Below are 24,881 nucleotides of genomic sequence, written 5' to 3' on the forward strand. Positions count from 1 at the left end.
TGCAGGTTAGGCTCACTAGCAGACTCTGGCACAGGATGGATCGCTCTATCGGCACTCGGGTCCCCACACACTGGTAGCCATTCTCCAGAGAGAAGAGCAAGGAGAAGGCGTCTAAAAGCTCAAACACATGTCAATTGACAACAGCAAACAGATGAAGGCAAACAGGCCCTCAGCAAGAGCCCCTGGTCTGCACCCCGAGGTGCTATATGAGTCCAAATCAAGGTCATTGGGTAAGGGAGCAGGCTGCTCTTCAAGGTGGCCTACAGAAAATCTGCCAGGCTCAGCGGTAAACCTGCGATTATGTGGGCCTCCTCATGAGATAGACAACCCAAGCTCTTGCTTAAAATATGGATTTTAAATACTCAGAAACCTCCCTGGGCATTTGATTGACAAGCCTCAAGAGTACTGGTGTAACAAAGCCCTGTCAGGCAACGTAGTGTGCCTGAGGCATGGGCTGTCTGTCCACACCCTGTGGTATGCGGTGCGAGAAGACCTTAAAAGGCTGTCTCCAGCCCTCCTGCCCCACAGCCTTCCCCTCATAGCCTGATTCATGTCTCCCTTGTCAAAGAAAAGTTTTGCCTCAAAGAATGTAGGAACTTAACATGTTCTGGAAGAGCCAAGGACTCTGTTTTTAGCTCCTCTGGCTTTAAACAATTCCCCCAAGTAAGATACCCAGATGCTGCATTTTTCCTGTGCCTCACTCTTGTCTTTTAAATTCACGACACAGGTCTGCTGCTGTGGTTTAGTATTTTGAGTGTCACCGTTTTCTTGGTACCTAGAAAAGACCTCCTCTGCCCTCCCAGCTCCACCATACAGCTACTGACAGCATGCAGCCACCTCTTCTAAGGCTCCGAGAAAGAATCCAAGGTTTCTTTGCCAGAAACCATGGACACAAAGAAATGGGGGAAAGGGGCCTTCTGATGCAGAGTGTGAGGCGAGGAATGCTGAGTGGGCTAGATTTATGAACTGTGAGCATCGTCCTTGGGCCCCTGTACAGTCGGGGGTGAGGTCATCAGAAAGCAGGTGTGGGGCTCCCAGCAGGTGTGTCCAAAGGAGGCTTTCAGCCTGTGTTCCCCTGCGACCCAGAGCAAAAGGGGCACAGATGTCAGGCACGAGAACTCTTGGGGATGGTGTTAAATCAACACGTATGTTCTCCAAAAGGAAATTGCTAAGACTTAAAAATCCCCGTTATGTGAGTGGGAAACTTGTTTAAGAAAGCTGACGTGAACTGGAGTGTGCAGTCTGAGGTCTGAGGATTTTTATTGAAATTGGAAGACTTCTCTAAGCTGCAAAGACTACATTCCTTAAAGAGTGTGGTTTAAATGTTCTTCCTTAGGGTTCAGATACAAATATGGGAAGGTATATGAGAATTCAAACGCCTGCCAATGCTGGTTTTCTGTCACTATAACAAATGCCTAGGATGATTGCCTTATAAATAAAAGCGGTTCAATTTGGCTTGCCACTTCTGAGGTATCAGCTCATGGTCAGTTGGCCCTGTTGCTTGGAACCTGTGGTGATGTGCAACTGTGGATGGAAGACCAAAGCGGCGTCCCTCGGAGTCAGGGAGTAAAGAAGAAAGAAAGCTGGGCTTCCACACTGTCCTTCAAGGACACGTCCCCAAACATAAAAAATAAAAATAAATAAAAATAAAAATAAAAAAACCTACCTCTGAAGGTTCTGCCACCTCCCGTTAACACCAAGTTCTTCCCAGTTCTTAAACAAGTGTTCTTTAGGCAAACATTCCAGATCTGATCTAAACCTTAGCAGGGTCCCATCCAAGAAGACACTGGTGATGCACATGTAAGCATGCCTGACCAGCCTGTCCTCGAGCCATTAGCTCTCTCCCATTCTGAATCTATAGGGTTTGTGGTAGGTAACCCTATACCCCTGCCCCAGGCTTGGACGCTTAACCCACAACCTAATCAGAACTTCCTCTTGTGTGCAGACATACTGGAAGCGTGTGTAGCTTCTACTAATGCTGCTGAGGCAATTGGAAGGGAAGCCAGACTTACCTGGGTTCCAGTTTTGGTGACAGCAAAGCCAACACAGAGGACATGGAGAGGCACCCAGAGAGAGGACAAGACAGTTCTGAGAACACTATTGAGGCATCTCAGCCTGACTCACTGTGATTTAATACACCTGGGTTCCTCTATTTGTAGACGGCATCACTTGTCATGTCTCCGTCAGATAAAAATGACTCAGTCTCTCTAGGACAATAATGCATGAGCAGGTTTTAGAAAGAATTCAGCACAACCAGGGTGGCGTTCTGGCGGTTTGCTTACGCACTGCATGTTTGGCTGCTCACAATGTACCAAGTGTCCTCATTAAACAACCCGAGGATGGAGCAGAGTCCATTCTCGAGTCTTCAGGCCACTCCCTTGTTGTGACCTTAATGGTCTTATAACACAGGGCTATCTTTAAATTCATATAAATACAAATTATCTGAGCTTGTCTGGCTATACAATCAATTCACTTTAAATTTGTTTGTGAAGCAAATGTATCCGATGCTTAGCCACATAAGTTGCAGCAGCGGCAGCAGCACGGTTGATCTGGTAGGAGAAAAGTGAGGCTTCTACCACTGAGATCCCACCAGAAACATACATATATACATATACATATATACATGCTGTGGCGGTAGGCCTCTTTGAAGGGTTTTCATTGGCATTTTATAGCTACTGGGAAGGTGGAGTTTGTTTTCTTCAGTAATGTGACTCCTGGTAGACTGATAATACAGCAATGCAGGCCCTGACTCAAGACTCGCTGGGCAACACAAACTGAACCTCATGGGGAAAGAAGAAAATAGAAAAAGAAGCAATCTCAAAACTGGAAGGAAAGAGATCCAAGAGCCAAGAGGGTGGTACATGGAGGGGCTGGGGGTGGCGAATATGCTCAAAAATATTTTCTGTAATTCTCAAAGAATTAATTAAAATGTTTTTTTTAACCTACTTTGTTTACAGCTTCCAAAGAATTAGTATCTTCATGTTTTTTCACCCTCCGCCTCTAACCCTGGAGCCCTAGAAATATATCCTTATTAGATTAGTGGCAACTAAATGTCTCAAGCTTAACAGAATTAGTCTAATAGGAATTGTTTGTGGGCAATTTGTAAAATGAAATGATCTAACATTGCAGCCCTTGCAATTAGACAGCGGGAGAGAGGGCCTGGCATTTGTTTTCATAACAAAAATTAATTCTCCCATTCCCCTTAATGCCCTCACAGGGAGGGACTAAACAGGAATACAGACCTGCAGTAAATGTGGACTCACCTCCCTGAATGGTCCTTTCTACACCTATACATCAGAGATAACACAATTAGCAGCATTTCTGCCCTCAGCTCTGAATGGAGGTGGAATGGAGGGCAGGGGAAAAAAATGACCAGCTTAAACAGAATACATTGATGTGTAAGCCTTTCAGATGTGGCATGGACAGGGTAAAAGGAGGTTAATTCAATTCTGTAGCAAATGCTTCCAAGTTGGCCATTGGGAATGCTGCTGACGGTCACAGAGGTAAACGTTCAGTGATGCTGAAAAATCCACCCACAAACCAAAATGAAATCCAAGCACACTTTTGTCAGCTTAGAGGAGATGCAGAGATGGTGCTTGAGGATGGAACACCTACACCCAGCAGCCTGTGCTTAACCATGGCTGTGATAGCTTTCTCACTTTGCCCCTTCCCGCCTGTGGGTTTTAGACCGTTGGTCACCTCTGGGGCCTTCTGGTGTCCTTTGTTGGTTTGTGATACTCACTAGAGCCTTCCATTAAGGGCTTTTCTCAAGGTTTGGATGACCACATGTGAGCGCACACATATTTTTGATGTATTTAATAGTAATAAAAATAGCAGTGTTTAAGAACTCAAAGGAATGAGTATTGCTTCCCTCCGCGCTAGCTAACTAAGTCCTAAGCAGCTCTCTTCTGGTTTCCTCTGTGACCAGCATTGGCAGAGCTCTTCTCAGTCCCAAGTGGCTTTATTTCCAACACACTTTTGAGCTCATGTGGATTAAAAGTGATCCCAATCCCAGGGGTTTCTGTGACCTCTGCTCCCCATGAGTCTGCCAAAGAGCAAAGCCCTGGTCCACTTTCCAAAGAGTCCTTCATTTGCTCCAAGCTTCATCCTTTGCCCAGAAAGACTGGGAGAGATAACTTCCATGTCAGGTTGACTGAACTGTAGGATGCTCAGGTACCCAGTTATCTGAGTATATCAATAATCATGCTTCTCAAAGAGATGGATACATCAGAACTGCAGACGACTCTCGACAAGGTGAGCTTGCCTCATCCAGTCCACTAAGGGACTATATGTGCTGTTCGTATTTGCCGCAGGTCTCCAGTGAACCATAATTAATTGCTCTATTGAGGGAGAGTGGTAATGTGGATTCTGAATTACAGTGGTTTGACGTCATTTTTTCCCCATTTTATGATAGTGAGAAAGTATTGGCCATTCAGCATTTTGACTTTTGTGATTTCCCTGGACATTCTGTCTTGGGATCCTGAACAGCAGCAGTGAGTCACAACCCCAGTCAGTCATGCAATCAAGCAATACTGGCTGATAGTCTGCCAGTATGGTGATCCGGTCAGGGAAGGGATACAGCCTGAATAACTTCAGCTCACCAAATTGGATTTATTACAGCATAGCCTCAGTGTGTGTGTGTGTGTGTGTGTGTGTGTGTGTGTGTGTGTGTGTGTGTGTGTGTCTTGGTCCACACAAAGGCTCTTGTGGAACCTAACAAGCCTCAGGTTCTGCTCTTAGCAAGGTGAAGACCCAGTATGAGAGCAACTGAGCCTATGGTTGTTATTCCAATCTATGTCAGAAAGGAAGACTAGAACAGTAAGAGCGCAGGAGGCAGTGAGGGTGGTCTCCCAGCAGAGCCTTCAGACAGAAGGATTGAGTTCTCCCTGCTTCCTTTTTTGTTGCTGCTGCTGTTGCTGTTGCTGTTGTTTGTTCATTTGTTTCCTCTAACGTCGCAATGGCTTGGATGAGGTCCACCTACCTTGGGGCCCTCCGGTTGCAGTCTACAGACTCAAATGCATACTGTCTCTAGTTCTCTAGAGAACCGGTGAACATAAACACCAAAACAGAGGCTCTCGGGATCCCAAAAGCCTGGCAGAGTTAGACAGTATGGACTCTCAGAGCATGGCTACCCTGAGGAGCATAGCAGGATAGGGTAAGGAGGGGAGTGAATGAGGCAGGGGAATAGAGAGAGATTAATATGAAATCAAAGCCCAAGGAACAGCATCCATCCAAACTGCCTTTGTGTCTTGGCATGTAGGAATCTTGGGGCAAAAGGAAGAACACAGATGATACCTTATCATGAGGCACCGTACCTGGGAAACATGCTCTTTGGGGACTAAGCTAGCCTACAAATGAATAGGATGGTAAAGGGTGGGAAAAGATGCCTTGGAGGGCATACCCTCAAAACACCTAGGCTTAGATTCCCTTGCTTAAGTGGCTTGCCTACATCAACACTGAGGCCCATTGGCTTCCCCTTGCTTCGTTAGCCCAATCCCTTCCAAATGAACACTGTCTAGACAGTAGAATCTTCCTTAAGGTGCTGCTAAGTCTGCTCCATGCTCAGGTTGACTAGACAGAGGGCAAAAGGAGGCAGACTGCTGTTGGAGGTTGGTGTGGTGCCATATATTTTGGTGCTAATTACTGGCTCCCAAGATTTAGTTGCTGTCCTGATGAGCTCATTCTTCTCATTTTTTGCTGTGTAACCTTGTCTCTCTGATTGGCTGAATAGAAGGCCTACACCTGGGCAGGGCAGAAGGAAGGGGTGGAGCGAAGGTTCAGGGGCTTTGAGAAAAGAAGGATCTTGGGAGGAAGAAGGCAGAGGAAAGAGCCACGTGAGCCCAGAGGAGGGACTCTGAAGTCCCACGTGAACAACCTTAGCAAGTATTTGGGGATTATGGATGGGAGGTAGCCCAGATAGAAATTATTGGAAGCAGATGGCATGGGATGGAGCCTGGGAGATAGTGGGAGGTAGCTTAGGAGTTAATATCTGCCTTGCCCCAGGTGATAAGGCTATGCTAAAATATATCAGGTGTCTGTGTCTTTATTGATTGTTAAAGCAGTTAAATAATACTGCCATAATCGTTATATGCCTAATAGTAGACATTTATTAGGCCACAGTTTTAAACTAACAGCAGCAGACTGCACAGTGGGTAAAACAACTGTAGAGCTGTACCCAGCAGAGTGTCATGTGACCACTCAACCAGTGAAGGCACAAGACCCCTGTAAACCAGCTCAGATGGCACGGACAGTCCAGAGGACCACTACCTGCCTGCACTCTATTATAATGTATCTCCTTCTCGATAGCCTTGCAAAACCTGGCTATCCCCACCACTCACCTGATGGATTCCTGCATCTAAAGCCTTCATGTGAGGAGAAAAAAGGGAGCAAACCTATTCTGGGTAACCCCCAACCCATGCCTCACTTCTCCAACATTTCCCTGACTTAACCAATGAATAATCCTTGCCTCTTTAAAGTTTTCCCCAAAGAGATTGTCCAAACCCTAGGAAATAAGACTTCCTCTTGACTGTATACTTTTTGCTCTATAACAGACCCTCCACCCACCCAATCCACAACCTGTAAGCTCGGTAAGGGGATCAAAACCATAGAGGAAGGCCAAGCGTGGTGGCACACACCTTTAATCCCAGCACTCAGGAGGCAAAGGCAGGCAGATCGCTGTGAGTTCGAGGCCAGCCTGGTCTACAAAGTGAATCTAGGACAGCCAAGGCTACACAGAGAAACCCTGTCTCGAAACCCAAAACAAACAAACAAAAAAAAAACCATAGAGGAAATAAAGAAGTTATCCAGCCATATACCACAAAATGATGTTCTAGTCAAGGATGAGTAATCAATCCAACAGTGAGTGATCCTATAAGTTCATGACGTCACTAGATCTGCAGGGAGCTATGTACATCCTATGTGTCTGACAACAATCACTTGAGGATGCAGTTCTCAAACTGTCCAATGACTAAGCGCCACATGGCTGTGGTTCTGTATTCCTCTTCTCTCTAGGGTGTCCAGACACAACTGGACACCCATCTGAGAAGGCTGAAGCAGAGTCCCGGGCTGGGTGGCAGGGTCTACAGGATTCCAGTCTGGAGAGAAGACTTTTTCCAAGGGTGAAACAGCAACTCGTAGATGATATTCAATGAAACCATTTATGTACCTTTATTGGTGAAACAGTTCTCATGTGTGTGTGTGTGTGTGTGTGTGTGTGTGTGTGTGTGTGTGTGTGTGATGGTGAATAAGGACTATTATATAAACCTGGGGAAGCAGGGAGGGGCTGGGAGTGAATATCTTCCACTGGTTGAGGCTGACATGCTGGTGATGCTCTGTTTACATTCAGGTGCCCACTACGAAATGACTACCAGTGACCGACCACCTGGTAGGGGGCCACCAGATTTACCTTCTCTGAGGCAGGCAGGGAAACAGGGAGGGAGCTGCCCCACTCCTGCTGGTCTCAGGATGAAAATTTAAATCCCAGGTATGAGGTGTCTGGGGTTTGAACATGCTCCCCCTCGCCATGTCCACGCCAGTTCCTCTGGTGGCACAGTCCACATGCCCCACGACGGCTGGATCCATGGAGATGCTTTCCCACGCTGCTCACTCCTTTCCTTCAAAGCAGAGTTTCTCTAGCTTCCGCAACATCTAAATTTCCCCAGGGGTTCAGAAACTCTCAGAACAAAGACGTTTGGCATCCACCCAAAGTTTCTGATTCTGTAAATGAGGATGATTCCTAGAACCTGCACTCCCGGCGAGTTGTCAGGTGGGCTGTGCGTGCCTGCCAGCGTGCACACCGAAAAGCGCAGCTCTGGAGTTTTCCATCCACCTTCTTTCTTTCTAGTTCTATGGGATAAAGAAATCTATTTCACTACAGCCTCATGACAAGAGTTTCCAAATTCTGTGACCACACACAGGGAACCATCAGTCATTCCAGGCTAGAAAGGGAAAAAAAATTGTTATCTATTCCCCACTGGGTGCTTCTAGCTAGCCGGATGCCTGAGGCCATGTGAGCACTCATTTGGAACCTGGATCCTACATGGCTGTTATTAAAAAGCCTGGAACGTACAGAGCGAGGAACACCCATGTGTCAACAACAACAACATCTCTTCCTATGATCGCAAATGGTTTCCAGTCCCGAGGAAAACCCAGGAGAGATGTGGGAAGGAAAAAAAAAAAAAAAAAAAAAAAAAGAGGCCAAGTCTATAGTTACAGCCTCAGGCTATCCCCCAAATCAAATTGAAAAGAAAACTAAGGAAATATTTTGGCTTCTCTCTATTCATTCCTGCATTCCTCTTTGGAATAGATGGGTTTTTTTTTAATACTCTCCAGTTTTTAATGTTTGCAAAGATATAGTCCCATGAGAGGTAAGTGGCGAGTTTAGAGACGGTCCAAACACTTTTATTAATATCTGAATAGATCATTTCTCCTCATAATACAAACATCTCATTTTGACTTTTACTTGTGGCCTCTTTTCCCCTTGAAACACATCTCACGGATCTAAGGATCGGGACTGCTGATATTACTTAACCTCTCCCGAAGTGTAGTAACTGAGACGAAGCTCTATTAAACTCCCCGATGCTGGCTCAACTTCTCTAAGCTGATCTCTAGAAGGACCACTGGCTCCTGCATCCTACAACCATGATGCTTCAGGACACCAGTTTATCTGAACCTAAAAGACATGACTTAGGAACCATCAGGTCGTTGTCTAGGCTCCTAGAGCGGCATGCGTAAACACACCAATGTGCCTACAATAGGGATTAGTGACTTGGGACCAGAGCTGGCCTGGGCCTTCCCTCCTTTCACTCACACAGACAGTACAAGACAGGGACACCCAAAATTTATCTCCTGGAAAACTAAACAGTAGCCTTTACTGCAGTGAAAAGATGCCAGGGATGCAAAAGTTTGAGGAGGATGGAGTTAATGTAAAGGCATCAAAGCAACTTCTTTATTTCAGGAAGCCCCGGACTTATTAATACTCTAAAATCCATGGTGAAACTTCACAAAAAGGTAGTTTCCTCATAGGAAAACCATGGAGGATCTTCTTTGGGGACAGTTCTGAGCCATTGCTTTTGGATGCAATAGATTAGACAATGTCTAGTCACGTCTACATAAATTCTTGGTTCCAACTCCTAAACTTTCACCGTGTGGGGAAATGAAGTCTAAACCAAGCAGTAGGCAGGGCTCAGATATGTGGTCTCAGCCGACCACGACCTACCCTGAAGCTCTGACCTAAGGAATGAAGCTTGTTTGAATGCGCCCCCTCTTATGTCACCAGCTCCTCGCTGGGGTTAAAAAAAAAAGTGATTCTGGTGGAGAAGGGAAATCAGGAGTGGACTTTACAACACAAACTCCAACTTTTATGGGCATACTTTAAACATTTTCATTCACTGCCTTATATATCAAGTATTTGGGTCGTAATATTTCTGCCAAAAGAATTCTGCTTCACCTACACCATCAGTGTACCAACTGGAAAATGCCTTTTCTTCAAGAACTCTAGGCATTAAATTTACAATTCTACCTCCATACTAAGCCCAGAGTTAATGAACAAGCTACCTCCTCTCCTGACCTCTGTCCTGCTTCTGGTGTATCTGCAGTTAAACATCTGGTATAACATCTGACCAGACCCAGGAATGTGAAAGAATTTCAGCTACAAGTGATGCTGTCTTTCCTTAGAATGATTTGGTGTTTCCAAAACTTCATTAAGTTAAATCACATCATGTCCTGTTAACTATATTCTTCACTATTGCTGGTATGTTTGTATCACGTGATATGATTACATAATTCTATCATTTAGCATGGAGAACTATAGTACTCCTAAGAAACATGCACTGTCAGGATTCCCCTCTAAAAGGTGATACAGCCAAGGCTGATTGAAAGTAAGTCGTCATCTCAGATCTCCCAGTTAGTCCAGAGCAGAGGACCAGGGTATGCGGTGACTGTCATCTCCAGCCCATTCTTCCCAGTCATTTCCGTAATAATTGGGATAAGATTGAGAAAGAAGAAGAAAAAAAAAAACAAAAATCAATTTCTTAAATAAAATCTCAAAACAGTTTGGAGGAACTTTAGAGGGAAATGGACTCTCACGACACCCGAACGTGTGCTAAGCACATAAGAGCAGGCGAGGGAAGTGGCCTTTTCAGGATGCGATGGGAGAGTTTACACCAAGTAAGTAGACAGCTCTCTTGATCAGACCTCACAGTGGGGTGGTGATGCCACACTACACACATTTAATCATGTGGTCCAAACTCGGAGAATTAAGAGATTTGCTAAATAAATAAATAAACTACCACCAAATTGATAATAATAAAAAGAACTTTACAGTTAGCAAAATGCAATTAATCTTCAGGCTTACTTTTAAGGCACACTCATTTGTACCAATTAACTTCATTGTTCTACTTGGAAGGTTTCTCCCCATCGCTGTATCCCGACTCTCCTTTAAGATTTCAGTCTGAGCCATCTTTATGGCCTTATTTCTAGTTAAGATTGCAATCATTTGTCACTGGTGTGCAGACACTTCTTAAGTATCCCGGTGTTAGGCATAAAAGAACAGCATTGCTCGGGAGTTTCTCTCCAGGGCCCTGCAAAGCCAAGCACTATAAAATGGTTAGACATTAAAGATGCGAAGAAAACTCATAAAACAACACATAAAAATGTGTCTTGCCTTGCTATTTATGTGGAAAGATGGTGCCGTTCAATCATTCAAGTCAGAGACTATTTCAGAATTAAAGTTTCAATCAGAGCAGGAGTGGGGGCAGGTTTTGAGATCTCTCTATTTCTCTTTGACCCAACCCCCACCTGCCTTTTTTTGGGAGGGGGGAGTTGTAAAACTGCCAAAGTGAAAATCATGTTTTGCTGGGTTTCCCATTTGCTTTTTGCTCTCTCTCTCTCCCCCCTGACCTCCTCCCTCCCCCTTTCTCTTCTTCTCTCTTGTTCTCTCTCTCTCTAGCTATCTCTCTTTTCTAGCTTACACAGACACACAACACACATCAAGTGCAATTTGCTTTTGCTAACTTATGGCGCTTCTGGGAAAGAGAGAGAAAGACAAGGCTGCCTTGTCTTAGTCAGTTCTCCATCTCTTAGAGGAGACCTTTCCCTCACAGATTTGGGAGGGAATCATGAGTGGACGATGGTAGAGAGATGCAACTTTGTCCTACAGCTCCAACCTGCTTCAGGAGCCTTTGCATCCCCTTTCAAAGTGTGCACTGGATAGTTAGGACTCTATGCTGGCAGAAGTGTGGCGTCACTCTAGCAAACAGCAGCTGGTGGGAGCCTTACAGGCGTGAGGGCTGGCATCCCCCTGGCATGCAAGAAAGTAGACCCCAAGTGCAATCACGTAATCTGGGTCTAAAGGAGTCGGACACAGTGTTGGAGGGAGGGAAGGGCACCAATGGCAAGCTCTTTTCTGGAGCGGAGGGTGCCCGTTGTCTCTTGTCCATTAGACCAGAGCCAGGACAATGAGTCCTAGTACACCAGATCAGATGCTGTTGGTACCCATTCCTTCCTGACCCCTTCACTGTCACTATTTCTACATATGCAAATCAGCCAGCTTCATGTCTTGAACACCCCAATGCAGCCACAGAAAGAGATGGTGGGACCTACGGCAAGTGGGGTCCCCAGGGAAGTCAGCAGGTCAGGTGTGTGCTCATGGAAGGCATTTTTCTAGCTCCCCAGGCCCCTCAGTCTCTCTGGCTTCCTGTCTCCCACCATTGTAATGCCAACCACATGTGGCCCTCAGCCACAGGTCAAGGAATGGGTAATTCAAAGCTGCCTGGTCAGAAATCTTCCTATGATTCTTTCTGCTTCCACAATAAAACTGGAAGAAATGCAGGAGCGTTTTTGTGGTATAGAATATTCTGGAAGCCATGCGAGTGTGGCCTCATGATGATGTAGCCACAAGCAGAAGGATTGCACAGACCTAAAAGTTTCCTGGGACCACCTAACTCCCTTATTAAAATTGATTCTGCCGCTCCTCTGGGCTCGGTCATGTGAGCCACTAAATGTCTTTTCCCTCTTTAAGTTGATTTTAATCCTGAACTAGACCCAAGCTTTGATAGAATAACAAAGAAATAAATTCAAGAGAAAGTGGAAAGCAGCAGCTTTGCATGATGAGGCACCGTGACCAGAGAAATGACGGGTGATAGTTCAACGCCGCCAGAGCATGTTGGAGGGCTGAAGGGAGAACACGCATTCTATCCACGGTGTGTTACCAACTGTTTATAATGGGATCCCACATGCCTGCCAAAACTTCACTGCACTCTGTTTAAGTAGGGGCTGAATTAATGGGTTCTACGTATACGTAAATCTAATTTTCTGAAGCTTGGGAGTTTGAAGGATTGGGCTTAGCTACTAAATACTGATTTCCAAATAAAGCATTATAATAATTTTTCCGAGACTCTGAACTCACTTTCTTCTACAAAAACTAGCTTCTATTCCAAATGCAAATTCTTGAACAGACACATAAGGTGTAGTTTTTTGGAGAGGGAAGGGGTATGTGCACATGGGTCTAATGGCCACAGAGCCAGAAGAAGCCGTAGGGTTCCCTGGAGACGGAGAGACAGACAGGGAGCTGCACACCAGGATTACAGAGGTCCAAACCGGGGTCCTCTAGAGGTGCTACGAGTTCTCTTAATGACGGTGCTGAGTCGTCTCTCCGGGCCCCATTCTCACTGCTTTCAAGAACTCTACCACTCTTGATAAATTGCTCATTTGATAATTCTCCCGTCTCTGTGAAGGGATACATGATCCTTCACCTTTTTATCTTCGGGTGGTAGAATTTAAATTTTCTGAAAACCTAAAAGGTCGCTCAGAATCTAGCCTTTTCCTTTCCAACAAAACCCAAATTTAACACATTATGAAGTAATTGTTCGTTTACTGCCTGCCTATAGCTCCTGTGGGAGCACGAGAACTCCATGTGGACCTCCTCGCTGTCAGCATCTAACACGGTGTGGAAGACAGCCCTTCATGGTGAGGCTGTGACACCCAGGCCTGAGTCAACGTGTCCAATACTTCCAAAACCCTCCAGATAGTCACTCTCCCCCTTATTCTGGTGTTCCAACCATTTCAGTGTATGCCTTCTATACACTAGACACTACTCATTGCTTGAGCATCTTACATGGCCCTTCCAAGCCCGTGCGTTCTTCATCTCATTTCTCTTCCCTGCGTCACCTCCTTCACCACACAGTCTTCACAGAGCTTCATATAGGCCATGATTTGGTCATGGAAATGTCTCCCTGAAGACCTAGGGGTGTGAACTCTTGATCTCTAGCCAACGATGCCTTTGGGAAGTTGTGGTACCTTTAAGAGGCGGAGCCTACTGGGAGGAAGATGGGTCCTTGAGCGCATGCTCTTGAAGAGGCACACTGGGCTCTGACCCTTCCTGTCTTTTTCTCTTTTCTTCCTGTCTGCCATGAAGTGTGCAACTTACGCCACTCACTATTGTAGTGTTGCCTCATCACAACTGACCATGGGCTCCAGTCAAAGTAACCCTTTGCTGTTTTTAAGTTGACTTGGATCCGATATTTGTCATAGCATGGGAAAGATGCCGAACTGAGCTTCACTTTTTAATAACGTCTCATCTGAAGCACATGGTGCATGTTTTTAATTTTCCGAATCCAGTTTTGCTTTGTAAAAATGCAAAGGAAAATGTTTTCCTTCAGGAAAATAGAAAATTGAAACAATGAGCAGCAGTAAAAAGTGGTCAGAGGACATAAAGAAAAAGTTGAAAGAAATTCAAGTGGACAATAAGCATCTGAACGGAGGGTCAGGTTTGAAGGGCTTTTTCTTTTCTGTTTCTCTCTCTCTCTCTCTTTACTTCTGCGTTTTCTTAAATTGTTGATGCTACATAAGCCTAACCTAAAAAGAAAAAAAAATACAACCTCTAAAATCTTTGACAGTTTCCCATAATTTAACATCAGGGTCCATCTGTTTCTTCTTTGCCCTAGCTTACTTTCTTCACATCAGACAATGCTTAGGAGGAGAACAAGCTACACCATCTACTTTTCCTGTTTTATTATTGTTCATCCTCAAAACAGAATCAGAACCTTAGCAATCGCAAGAGCGGCACAACAGTGGGCGCAAACAATGGAAAACTATGTGCTGTCCTGCTACATGTGTTCATGTATATTGAATAGTGATCAGCATGGAGTAATTTACATATCAATTTTCATATATGGCATTTCCAATTTCCCACTATATGTCATTTTTGTGGTCAGACATTCAAATTTTTTTTTGCTAGCTATTTTTGAAACTAAACTACTGTTAGCTATAGCTGCCCTACTGTGTGATAGAGATAAAGAACCTTGTCCTCCTATCCTAGAGTCATAGACCCTACCTCCCCACCCCCCGCTGGTGGGAGCCATTGTTCTGCTTCTCTCCTTCTGAGAGCTAAGGCTTTTTACATTGCACATCAGACAGGTCCTAAGAGCTTACCTTTCTATGCCTGCATTACTTCACTAACGTAATGTTCTCTAGGTCTGTCCATGCTGTCCCGAGTCATAAGACCGTGGCACTCTTTCTATGGCTGGATGATATCTACTGTGCATTACTGAATTCTCTTTATCTCCGTTGATGAACACTGAGATGTTCCCATACCTTTGCTATTGTAAACAGTGGTTCAGTAAAGATAGGAGAGCGCACAGGATTTCAAGTATTTTGCATACACCCAGTAGTGCCATCTGTCCCCGCAACTGCCCACCACTGCCAGGAGATACCATGTCTGTTATACACAGAGCCTTGGGTGGCCCTTAGGAGATTTTTTTTCTATTCCTGATATACTATATCAACCAAGATTTGGAATAAGTAACAGCTTAAGGATGAGTTTGGCTCTTTGGCTGCCATTTGTAATATTTTTATGGAAAGAAATCATTGTGAGTCCAAAAAGAACTGGGCTTCAGATGAAATTTCTCTGTCACTTATGTGCAAGTTGGGGTTTGCCTAGATGTCTCACAAGGAAAATTGTTGCCAGGGAAAGACGCGTGTTTCCATCCAAAACAAATGTCTGGAAAATATTTGGCTTTCTTTGAATAAACTCAGGCTGCCCATCTTCAGCCAGGAGTTTACCCTGAGGGTTCCTCATCAAACACTCACAGTGTGAAGGAAGACCTTTCTGAATGCCAGCGGCCACTCGCAGACGTGGCTCTGGGAAACTCTAGGGTTTTCACATGAGCACACAGGTGCTTCTGGAAGGTGGCCTTTCCTGGCGGGCCTTCTCACAGGAAGGGCAGGGAACCATGAAGCCTTCGCATGTCCCGACCCTTTCAGGAGTAGACGCTGAACTCTGTGAAAGTGAAATAGTGTGGGAGGGAAGAAGGGCTAGGGGTGAGGAGACCTGGAATTTGCGTGACTACTGTGGTTTCAACATAGAGTCTAATAGGTTCTTAGACTGGCCAGCCAGACACAGACCACACAGTCAACAGCTTGTAGCAGTTACTTACTGAGCTATCCAAGCCCATTTCTAATTGCAACAGACAGAACCCAGCTTTGCTTCCTTTCACTTTCCAAATCACAAAGCTGCCAGGAAAGCTTATAATTATATAAAGGCACTATAGAAACACTGACAGTGCACACCTGATTATATACATTTTCTCTTGTTCACTAAAGAACAGTGGGATAGTCAGAGGAGATGAAAGAAGGCCTCTCTCTGCCTGGAAATAACACCAGGAAAAATGAAAGATAACAGCTTAAGTTTTTATTGAAAAACAAAAATATTTCATTTAAAAAAAATAATACCAAAGCCATAAGGATATTGGCTTTGTTGACACAAAATGGAAATTTTGTAAAATTTGGGAGTAACAAAATCTACTTAGAGGAAAGACAAACCATCCCAGTCTCCAGCTTTGTTGTTCACAACATTTTTGAGTGGAAAATAGTTAGCTTTAGAGGCAATAGCAAGGACACTCGATATAGACAGCAAGTATATGTTCAGGAGTGTGCCACACAGCTCACCACAGAGAGTTCTCAGAGAACGCCTTGTTTCATGACCAACTTGCCTCTGACATCAACTTACCTCTCACTCTTGCCACAAGACCCTCAGAATGCAGAGCACCCTAGATGATTTTGTAAACTGGGTTATTCTATGAGTGCCAGCTGCTTTCTTTGTTCTGTATGATGATGGGGGTCTCTTTTAATATAGGTAAAGGGGGGTTAATTCTGCATTGGCTTATTAATAAACACCGAATCCCAAAAGATAAGTTTGGGTCCGCTGAAGACACTGAGAGCATCGCCTCACCAGTAGATCATTAAGTTGCATAGGCAATGTTATGATTAATCTCATTACATTTTTCTTATTCATTCTTAAAGTGGGTGAGATTGGTGACCAGTTAGAGCTAGTCTCTTCAAAGAGATGCCCACTAGCCACCTGTGGCTTGTGAGCTCTAAAAATGTGGTTGATCCAAGTTGAGATGTGCTAGGCATATAAAATACGTACCAGATTTGAATAATTAGTGTAAAAAATGCAAATTGGCAGCAGCATTTTTATACTGCTGACATGTTGCCTTAGTTAGTTTTAATTGTCAACGTGACGCAGCCTGGAGTTGTTTGCAAAGAAAGCCTCAATTGAGGAAGTGCCTAGATCAGGGAACAGTCTTGATTACTAGTTAATGTTGGAGGTCCTAGCAAACCTGTGGGTGGCACCATCCTTAGGCAGGTGGTCCAGGGCAGTAAAAGAAAGCAAGGTAAGAACAAACAAAAGAACAAGCCAGCAATCACCGTCCCTTTATGTTTCTGGTTCCCTTGACTTCCTTTGACGACGGACTGTGACCTGGAAGTGTAAAACCAAAGAGATCCTTTCCTGCCCTAAGTTGCTTTGGGTTGAAGCAATCTAGAACACGTGTCTTGGCTGAACCATAGGATATAAAATACATCTTTAAGATTTGTTCCATCTATTCTCTGCTCTCACCTGCCTCATCCCACATTCCAGGTGGCTGTGCTCTGAGGCTCTGAGAGTGGAGTCACCCAGACTTGCTTGAGAGCAGATCCATGCTTTTGTCCAGTTTCACTGAAGGAAATGCTGATACAAAGCCAAGGCTCAGCGGGTCGGGGGGGGGGGGGAGGCGGGGGTCATGGAGGGAGAGGGAAGGAGAGAGAAAGAGAGAGAGAGAGAGAGAGAGAGAGAGAGAGAGAGAGAGAGAGAGAGAAGATCAGGTTCTTACTTCCTCTTCTCCTCCACTACTCTGGGTCCACGTGTCTTGGAGAAGCTAAGGTCTCAGCACTATTTCCCTCCTGCCTGCAGTGGCTAAGACATTGTGCTGAGCTGCATGGTGACAAGAAAGACCCAAGCCTCAGTCTTAACTCAACAATATGAACAAATGAGGAAAGACTAGAGAAAACAAAACCATGCAACAGAAAGACTGAATGCGTGTGCAAATGGAGCTTGAGAGGTCAGAGGCAGCAGCAAACTGTGTTCCTGGCTCCATCTTGGAAGAAATGCTCTGTAAACATTGACTGGACCATAAATCTGTGTGAGACCACTGCAAGTGATCAAAATTATAAATGTAGCTAATATTTACCCAGTGCCCTTACGTACCTGACACTCCTAAATACTTCACTAAATAACTAAAGCCATGATCTTAATACAGTATTCATAATGTCCACCCCATTTTAATTATAATAACTCATTCCATGTACATTTAATGTACCTGGTAGATGCTATTGTAGTCTCCTTTTTCCTAGACTAAAAACTACCATACAGATTAGTTCCTGATTTTCAACTTGCCCAAGCTCCCATAGACAGTAACCAGTCGAACTACAGATCATGTTTTTAGCTAGCACGTCCTATACTTTCATAGGCTGAATTCACTTTCACAGTGACCTAGGGCATTTAGAGAGATGGGGATGCGGAACAGCTTCTGCAATTTGCCTAAGACCCTGGGGCAGCTCTCTGCTCACCCTTAGACAGTTCAGGCTCCCAAATAGCCCATTTGAGACCCCTTACTACAGGATGAAAGCCTTGGTAATCTGCCCTTATTCCCTTCCTACCTTCTCATCAAATTTGTCTGCATGCTTGGAGCCCATGGGCCGCCTTCTGCTCAGCACCTTTGGCTCTTTCTCCACACTCCATGCCACAGTCCTCATTGCTTCCAGCAGCCTGTCTGCTTTTCTTCCCCGTCTTTTATCCACTGCAATAAGACTTAGATCTTTGACAATGGCTCAATTGTTTTTCTTTTCTTTTCTTTTCTTTTTCTTTTTCCTATCCTTACCTTCATACAGATGGATGGAATTAATCCTAACAGCGTCAGAAGTTCCCCTGAGCTCTGGTTTATCACATCACCTCACACCAACAGTCAGCCAAGGTGAGAGTACTAGTGCCACAAAATAAATGTGATCAGGGCTCTCTCCTTCTTCTCTTGTTCCCTTCTCTTTCCTCTCTCCCTCCCGTCCTCCTTTTCTTCTATCCTTCTTTCCTTTTCTTTTTCGTGTGTGTGTGTGTGTGTGTATGTGTGTGTGTATGTGTGTGTATGTGTGTGTGAGAGAGAGAGAGAGAGAGGAGAAGACACAGATGTGTTGAACATATACCAAGACAGTACTGAATGCCCCATCCTAACTTATGTCCACAAGCCATACGACGTTATTTAGCTTTGCTTTGGAAAAAAAATCACTAAAGTGGGTTCTTCATTTGAGTTGTAAGGAAAAAGCTCTTAGAAGGGGTTTGAATCATCACTGTTATGGTTAAATTTGATTGTCAACTTGACTGGCTTGAGAAGCACAAACAATCAAAAACCACACACTTCTGGACATGTCAGTGAGGGCACTTCCTGAGGAAGCTGACTAAGACAGAAGCCCCTTATCCACAACTGTGTGTGGCATGATCCCACAGTCTAAGAGTTCAGATAGAAAAGAGAACAGAGACACAGGCATTCTCTCTTCCTGTTTCCTGGCCACCATGATGCAGTGTCCTCAGATGCCTTGAAGCCTTTGAAACTGTGAGTCAAGCCAATCCCACCTCCCTTTCAGTCATTTGCACACACCAAAGGGAAAATAACTTAAACAATTATAAAGGACCTATGCGGAGGATGGAGTCCACAGAGAAATAAGAACCCCTTTGAAAGACTCAATGGGATTTGGAGCCAAAGGCATGGATTTCTAATGAACCCTCTTAAGACCAGGATACACTTTCACTCATCAGCTGAATGAGCCAATGAACTTCCTGCTTTAAAACGAGATTCAACTAATCGCAAGGCTACCTGTCCACATTGTCCACCTTCAGGGGCGATGTCCACATTGAAGTCTTGGTAGAAGTCTCTGGAGCTAGTCTGGGTACAGCCTGTGCAGCCTCTCTCCCTGTCTTCAGCTGAAAGCCAGCATTCCTCTTGCTTCCCCATTGATTATTTTTATTTCAGGGTCCATTCACAGTAATCTCTTCTTGCTGCCCTGCCTCAAAGAAGACTCGGCTGCCCCATTTTTATGCTCTTCCTTTCTTCTGGTGGCCAAATTGTACTGTTTTCCTACCCCAGTTTCATGCTATTATGGTCTCTGAAAGCTCCTAAGAAGAATAAAGAAACTCTTTAATTCTGACCAGCTCATCTGTTAATCAAAAATGTCCCAGTAGCCTTGCAAACTTTTATGCTGGTTTTTTTTCTTCATTTTTTATTCCCTCCATATTGGCCCAACTGTCCTGTAATTCATTAACTTCAAGATGCATCCAACTAATAAGTGTCTCAGCCCCTCTGCCTCTGATACTGTCCTCGCCCCAAGCAAACTTCATGGCCTCTTCATCTCCCCCCATTTAAAGCCATGCTTCCATCAAGTCCCACTTAGGGTCTCTCCCCATTATGATTGTCTTAATGGTGTTATTACAAGAAACAGACCATTTTAGCCAAAAAAAAAAAAAAAAACCAAAAAAACAGAAAACAAAAAACCTGACTTCTCTAGATAGAAATACAGGGCTGACCTGTAGAACTGAAAGTATCCAATTCAGTCCAATTTCATGTGTGATTAGAGTCAGGCAGACCGTAGACATTACCCTCTCCATCTCTGAGGTCTGTTTCTCTGTTTTTACTGCACTTGTTCCTGATTTCTTCAGACCAGCCCTCTGGATTTGGTGTTCCCTAATGGGCTTTCTGCCTCATCAATTTTAGGGCCCAAGTGAAACCAATATATTATCAGGATGTCCTCATTCTAAATTCTTTGGAAAGAAAAGCTGGTCGGCTTAGCAAAGGCAGTCTGCTGTTTCCCTCTAGATATGATGGCCACCTTGTCAAAACACACGGTTAAAGGTCACTCTAGACCAGTCCTTCCAAGAGTGTCGAAAAATCTGACTCTCAAGAGAAGATCCATGGGCTGAGAAGTGTGACACACTACAGCTCCCTCAACAAGATTTTTGTGGTTTTTATCTACTATGGGGGGGGGGGGAGGTTGCAAAAGTGGAGGGTGGGTATGATGGAGGGAGGAGATGAGGGGGGTGAGGCGACGTGATGCGAAGCTCATAAGGAGCTAATTAAAAGTTGAGAGAAGGGAAGCTACAGAAGCAGAGTCAACTCCCTCTGCGGCCTCCGCTTGAGCACCTGCTCCGGCTCCCTTCAACGATATGATCTGGAAGTACGAAATGAAACAGACCCTTTCCTTTCCTAAGCTGCCTTTGGCCAGAGCGTTTTTTAACACAGCGACAGAAAAGCAAGCTGGCGCAACAGCGGCAGCTGCAGCCAGTCTTTAACTGGAGCTGGATGGCGCAGATAAGCACAGGCTGACGGAAGCCACCACTGCACCTTAAATAATGGATGTGCTTGTATTCCTGTTAGCTACTTCAAGGGGAGAGACTGAGCATAGCTATTGAATGGGAGAGTGGATGTGTTGCTATGGAAACACTGAGCAGAGAAGAGCCCACCGAGTTAGGCACTCAGAGAGTGAGAGGACTCAGCTTTATTGGTGCAGAGCTGGACTAAAGCTAAAACTCTGAAGAAGAATCTGGCTTCAAATCACAGTTTCTTGTAACTTTTACAGATAACTGTGAAGTTGAAATCCCTATCTCCGTGTCCCATCCTAGGGTGGTTTTTGAATCCTGTGGACACCAAAGAGGAATTTCCATCACAATCAGACACGTTTCTGGAAACAAACATGGCAGGAGGTAGGTAACACAATCTACCTTAAGCCACCAGGATACTGGTGTGACCAGAGAGCCGCGTTACTTAATCGTTTCCTAAGGCAGTTTCTTGCAAGCATTTGCCTTCCCCAGGGTAAGAGGCTCTAACAAGCTGGCAGAACTCAGCATGCATAACTACTGCAGAAGTCAAACTTAACTTACTCTATCCCTCCATAATCCTAGAGTTTCTAGGCAAATAGTGTTATTATAGTTCAGTATAGTCATTCCATCTTATTAGGTGCATATGTAAGTGTACAACATTTCCCCTTTAGAATGAATACACACACGCCATTTTTTCTAGAGATCCTAGATCAGCTCAGATTTGGCAGTATCTCATAGACAGACAGACAGACAGACAGACAGTAGTGATTTATTTATTTATTTATTTATTTATTTATTTAGGCATGATCACTTGTAGCACAAGGTGGCCTCAGACTCACTATGTACCTGAGGCTGGCCTTGAACTCCTGGCCCTTCTACTTCCACCTTTAAATCCAGGGATTACAGGCATGTACTAGTACACCGGGCCAGGGGAAAAAATTGTTACCCTAACAATTGGAAATTAGAGATGCCTCATCTGACACCTAGCAAAGTTTTAAATAATTTGCAGAGCATCTTTCCTCTGAGATTGCATCAGATGAGCCTCATGCATGTCTGGCCCAGCCAGAGACAGACAACTGGGGTTCCCCGACCACGCGCTCGTGCAGCCACACCTTGACCTGCCCCTCCAAGTTCCGCCCAAACGTTTCCCAGCATTCTTTGCCAGAAACAGACATCTGAGCTTCTTTCCAGGACCCAGAGCTGGAAAAGAGGCTGTGTGCGTTCTAGACGTGGGTTTCAGGACATTTGTGCTGGAAGAACGGGTATCCCAGGAGCCTAACGGGCCGTCTAGACGAAACAGCTCAGATTTGACTGCATTCCCCCAGGGCTGTCCTTCCCTGACTGGTGGCCAAGCACCTGGAAAGGAGCATGGCTATCTGCAATGCGCAGCCCAGTGGAGGAGCCTTGTCCAACATCAGCAGGAGCTACAGCTTCGTCCTTCGTCCCACCTCTGCGCAGGACACAGGTGGGCACCTTGGCTAATGCTGAGTGTTCTCCGAGTTACACAAGATGCCCCAATATGTGGCCTCTCTTACATTTTCTTTCTTCACTCCTCAGTAGTGTACTAAGACATCTGCTTTTGTATCTTTGCTATATTTCCTGGTCAAAGTTTATTGAGACTTTGAATATGCAAATTTATAAAATTAACTCAACTTGGGAACATATCAACGACTCTTCAAATGCCACTAGAGATACAAGTGTAATGAAGTTGAAGAGTCTTACCATGCATCTGAAATCACACTCTGATCACGAGTGTTGTTGTTAGGGCTAAGAGAGAGCCAGCCCTGCCTGATTTGGCACCAATCTCTGTTTCTCCAAACAGACGAACAGTACATAGTTTTTCCATTGTTCTCCTGCCTCCCCCAAATGGTCATTTTCTTCTTCTCAACAACCTCTCCAATTATCTTTACCTACAAATCCACTAAAAATGAAAGGCCCTCCCCCTCATGCCTTGGGTACCCAGCAAGCTGACCTACAAGATGCTTCCGTGCAAACAGAGACTCACACTTTACAATAACGTACAAGAGAGTGACAGCCTGCCGGAAGCTGGATTTACTTCCGAAGCAGAATCTTAGGTCCCTACAAGGAAGGCACAGCAGGATCACTCATTCTGCTTCAGAGAGCTCTGTTGCCTGTGGCCCCCGTACAAATCTGTAGACTCATAGGCCCCCAAAACTGGTAGGGACCCAAGAGTTTGATAGTCGGCTGAAAATAATAAACTACATTCCATCCAGGAAGCATCCTAGAGACCCCAGCCCTTTTCACATTTTCTCTCTAAACCGTTACTTACAGCATCCAGTAAACTGGTTCTCAAAAGGGCAGGACAGAGCCATTGCATGGGCTGCATGCTAGTTACCTCCTAGCTAGGAAGGGCTAAGCCCAAGGCCTTCAACAGAGCAAGGACTTCAGTAGTAACCACCGATCAGGGCACAAGAGCAGAAAGACAGCGGTTCACAGTTGGGGACAGACACACAGCTCTGCACAGGTGGCCAGTGGGTGCCCATTGTCCTAGAGCCCTGGCCCTTGTGAAATGAGCCGAGCGTTTCTGTCTGTCTGACCCTACGGGATCGGCATAATTTTCTAACAAGTGTGAACGTGGAAGCTATCTGTGGACTCAAAAACCCAGAGCATGGCCGGATTGCTGGTGCAGTACTTTCTCCTAGGAAAAGAGTCTGAGGTCTGATGAAGTTTATTCTGCAGCAACTTTAGATTTCTGGTGTTTGTTTTCTTGTGCTGCTCTTATCTCATTGGATAATAGTCAGTCCACTGTTTCACTGTGAGCAGCCTCTCCATGGGGGTTTTCGTAAATAGAGATGCCGCTAAATTCATCTCAGAGCATCTGTACAAACTCTTGGAAGACTCGGTGTTTTGTAGCAATTGCCCTACTTGATCCAATGAGAGAGAAAGAAGGAAAGAAAAGAGGGTGAGGCGGGGAGAAGAAGCAAAGCTTGCCAATATGTCCTCTAAGCGATACTGTTGATTACCAGTTGGATGACCCGATACATTTTATGTTTATATTTCTGCAAAGAACAGTAGTATTTATTAGAATGGTGTTGTTTTCATTAATTATACTATGGCTCACTTAGAACATTGAATTCGACAGCTTATTGATGGGCTCCTCTGGGCCTACCGGCCGATTTTCAATTACACTGAATCACTTTATTTATAGTTGCAAACCCTCGCTCCCTCTGGAATGTGAACTCTGTGAGAGCGTTTAGTACATAGTAAGCATTTGAATGCTGTTAAGAACACGAAATAAAGATGCTGCCTGCAACAAGCTTCCCTTTAGTGATGAGTATCCTTGTTCTCTGTTCAAGGCAATCCCGCAGATACCGTGGAGAGTTCGTTTGAGCACTGATGTCACTTCTGTGAGTGGCTCCTGGCGATCCCTAATGTGAAGGAGCTGCCTGTGGTTATAAGCCCAGGCTTAGCAATACACATAAAAGTGGCACGAGTTTTCCTAAAGGGCATTGCTTTTCCAGTAGCTGTACACACTTAAAATATGATCAGTGTGTATTCTCATTACCTTAATTTACTTATTATAAGAACTATTAAATATATTAATGAGGTTCGTTTTGTTTTCAATTTTTAGTTTGTGTACGTGTATACAGAGAAGGTATAACTACTTAATTTACTTTTTTAACCCAAAGTCAATGAGAATTAGGCACGACCAGCTGGTGTACCTGGAACAAGCATTCACTGATCCTTCAGAGTTACCAGGCAGGCCTTACTGTGTGAGGAAAAACGATTCTACACTCTAATGCTACTTAAAAACTTCCTACACCAAATTTAACTCATAGTTGTTTATTTTTATTATTATTATTCTTACTATTCCTAACATTTTGAGAAATGTGTCCAATTAGTGCTACCTGCATTCCCATGAGCATAAGTATCTTAGTGAGTGTTCTGTTGCTGGGAAGAGACACCATGGCCAAGGCAACACTTGTAAAAGAAAGCATTTAACTGGCTTACAGTTTCAGAAGGTTAGTCCCTGATCATTACGGCAGGAAGCATGGCAGCAGGCAGGCATGAGGCTGAGAGCTTGTGTCTTGATCTTCAGGCAAGCAGGCAGAGAGACAGAGAGACATTAGGCCTGGCATAAATATATAAATACAACCTGCTGAGTCTATTTAGTGTTTATGAGGCTTGGGACCCACCTACAGGCTACTAATCATGAACTTAAGCAGAGACAAAAATAATTATA

The sequence above is a fragment of the Acomys minous genome (genome assembly GCF_964271855.1).
Source record: "Acomys minous genome assembly, chromosome: 16".
Classification (NCBI taxonomy): Eukaryota; Metazoa; Chordata; class Mammalia; order Rodentia; family Muridae; genus Acomys; species Acomys minous.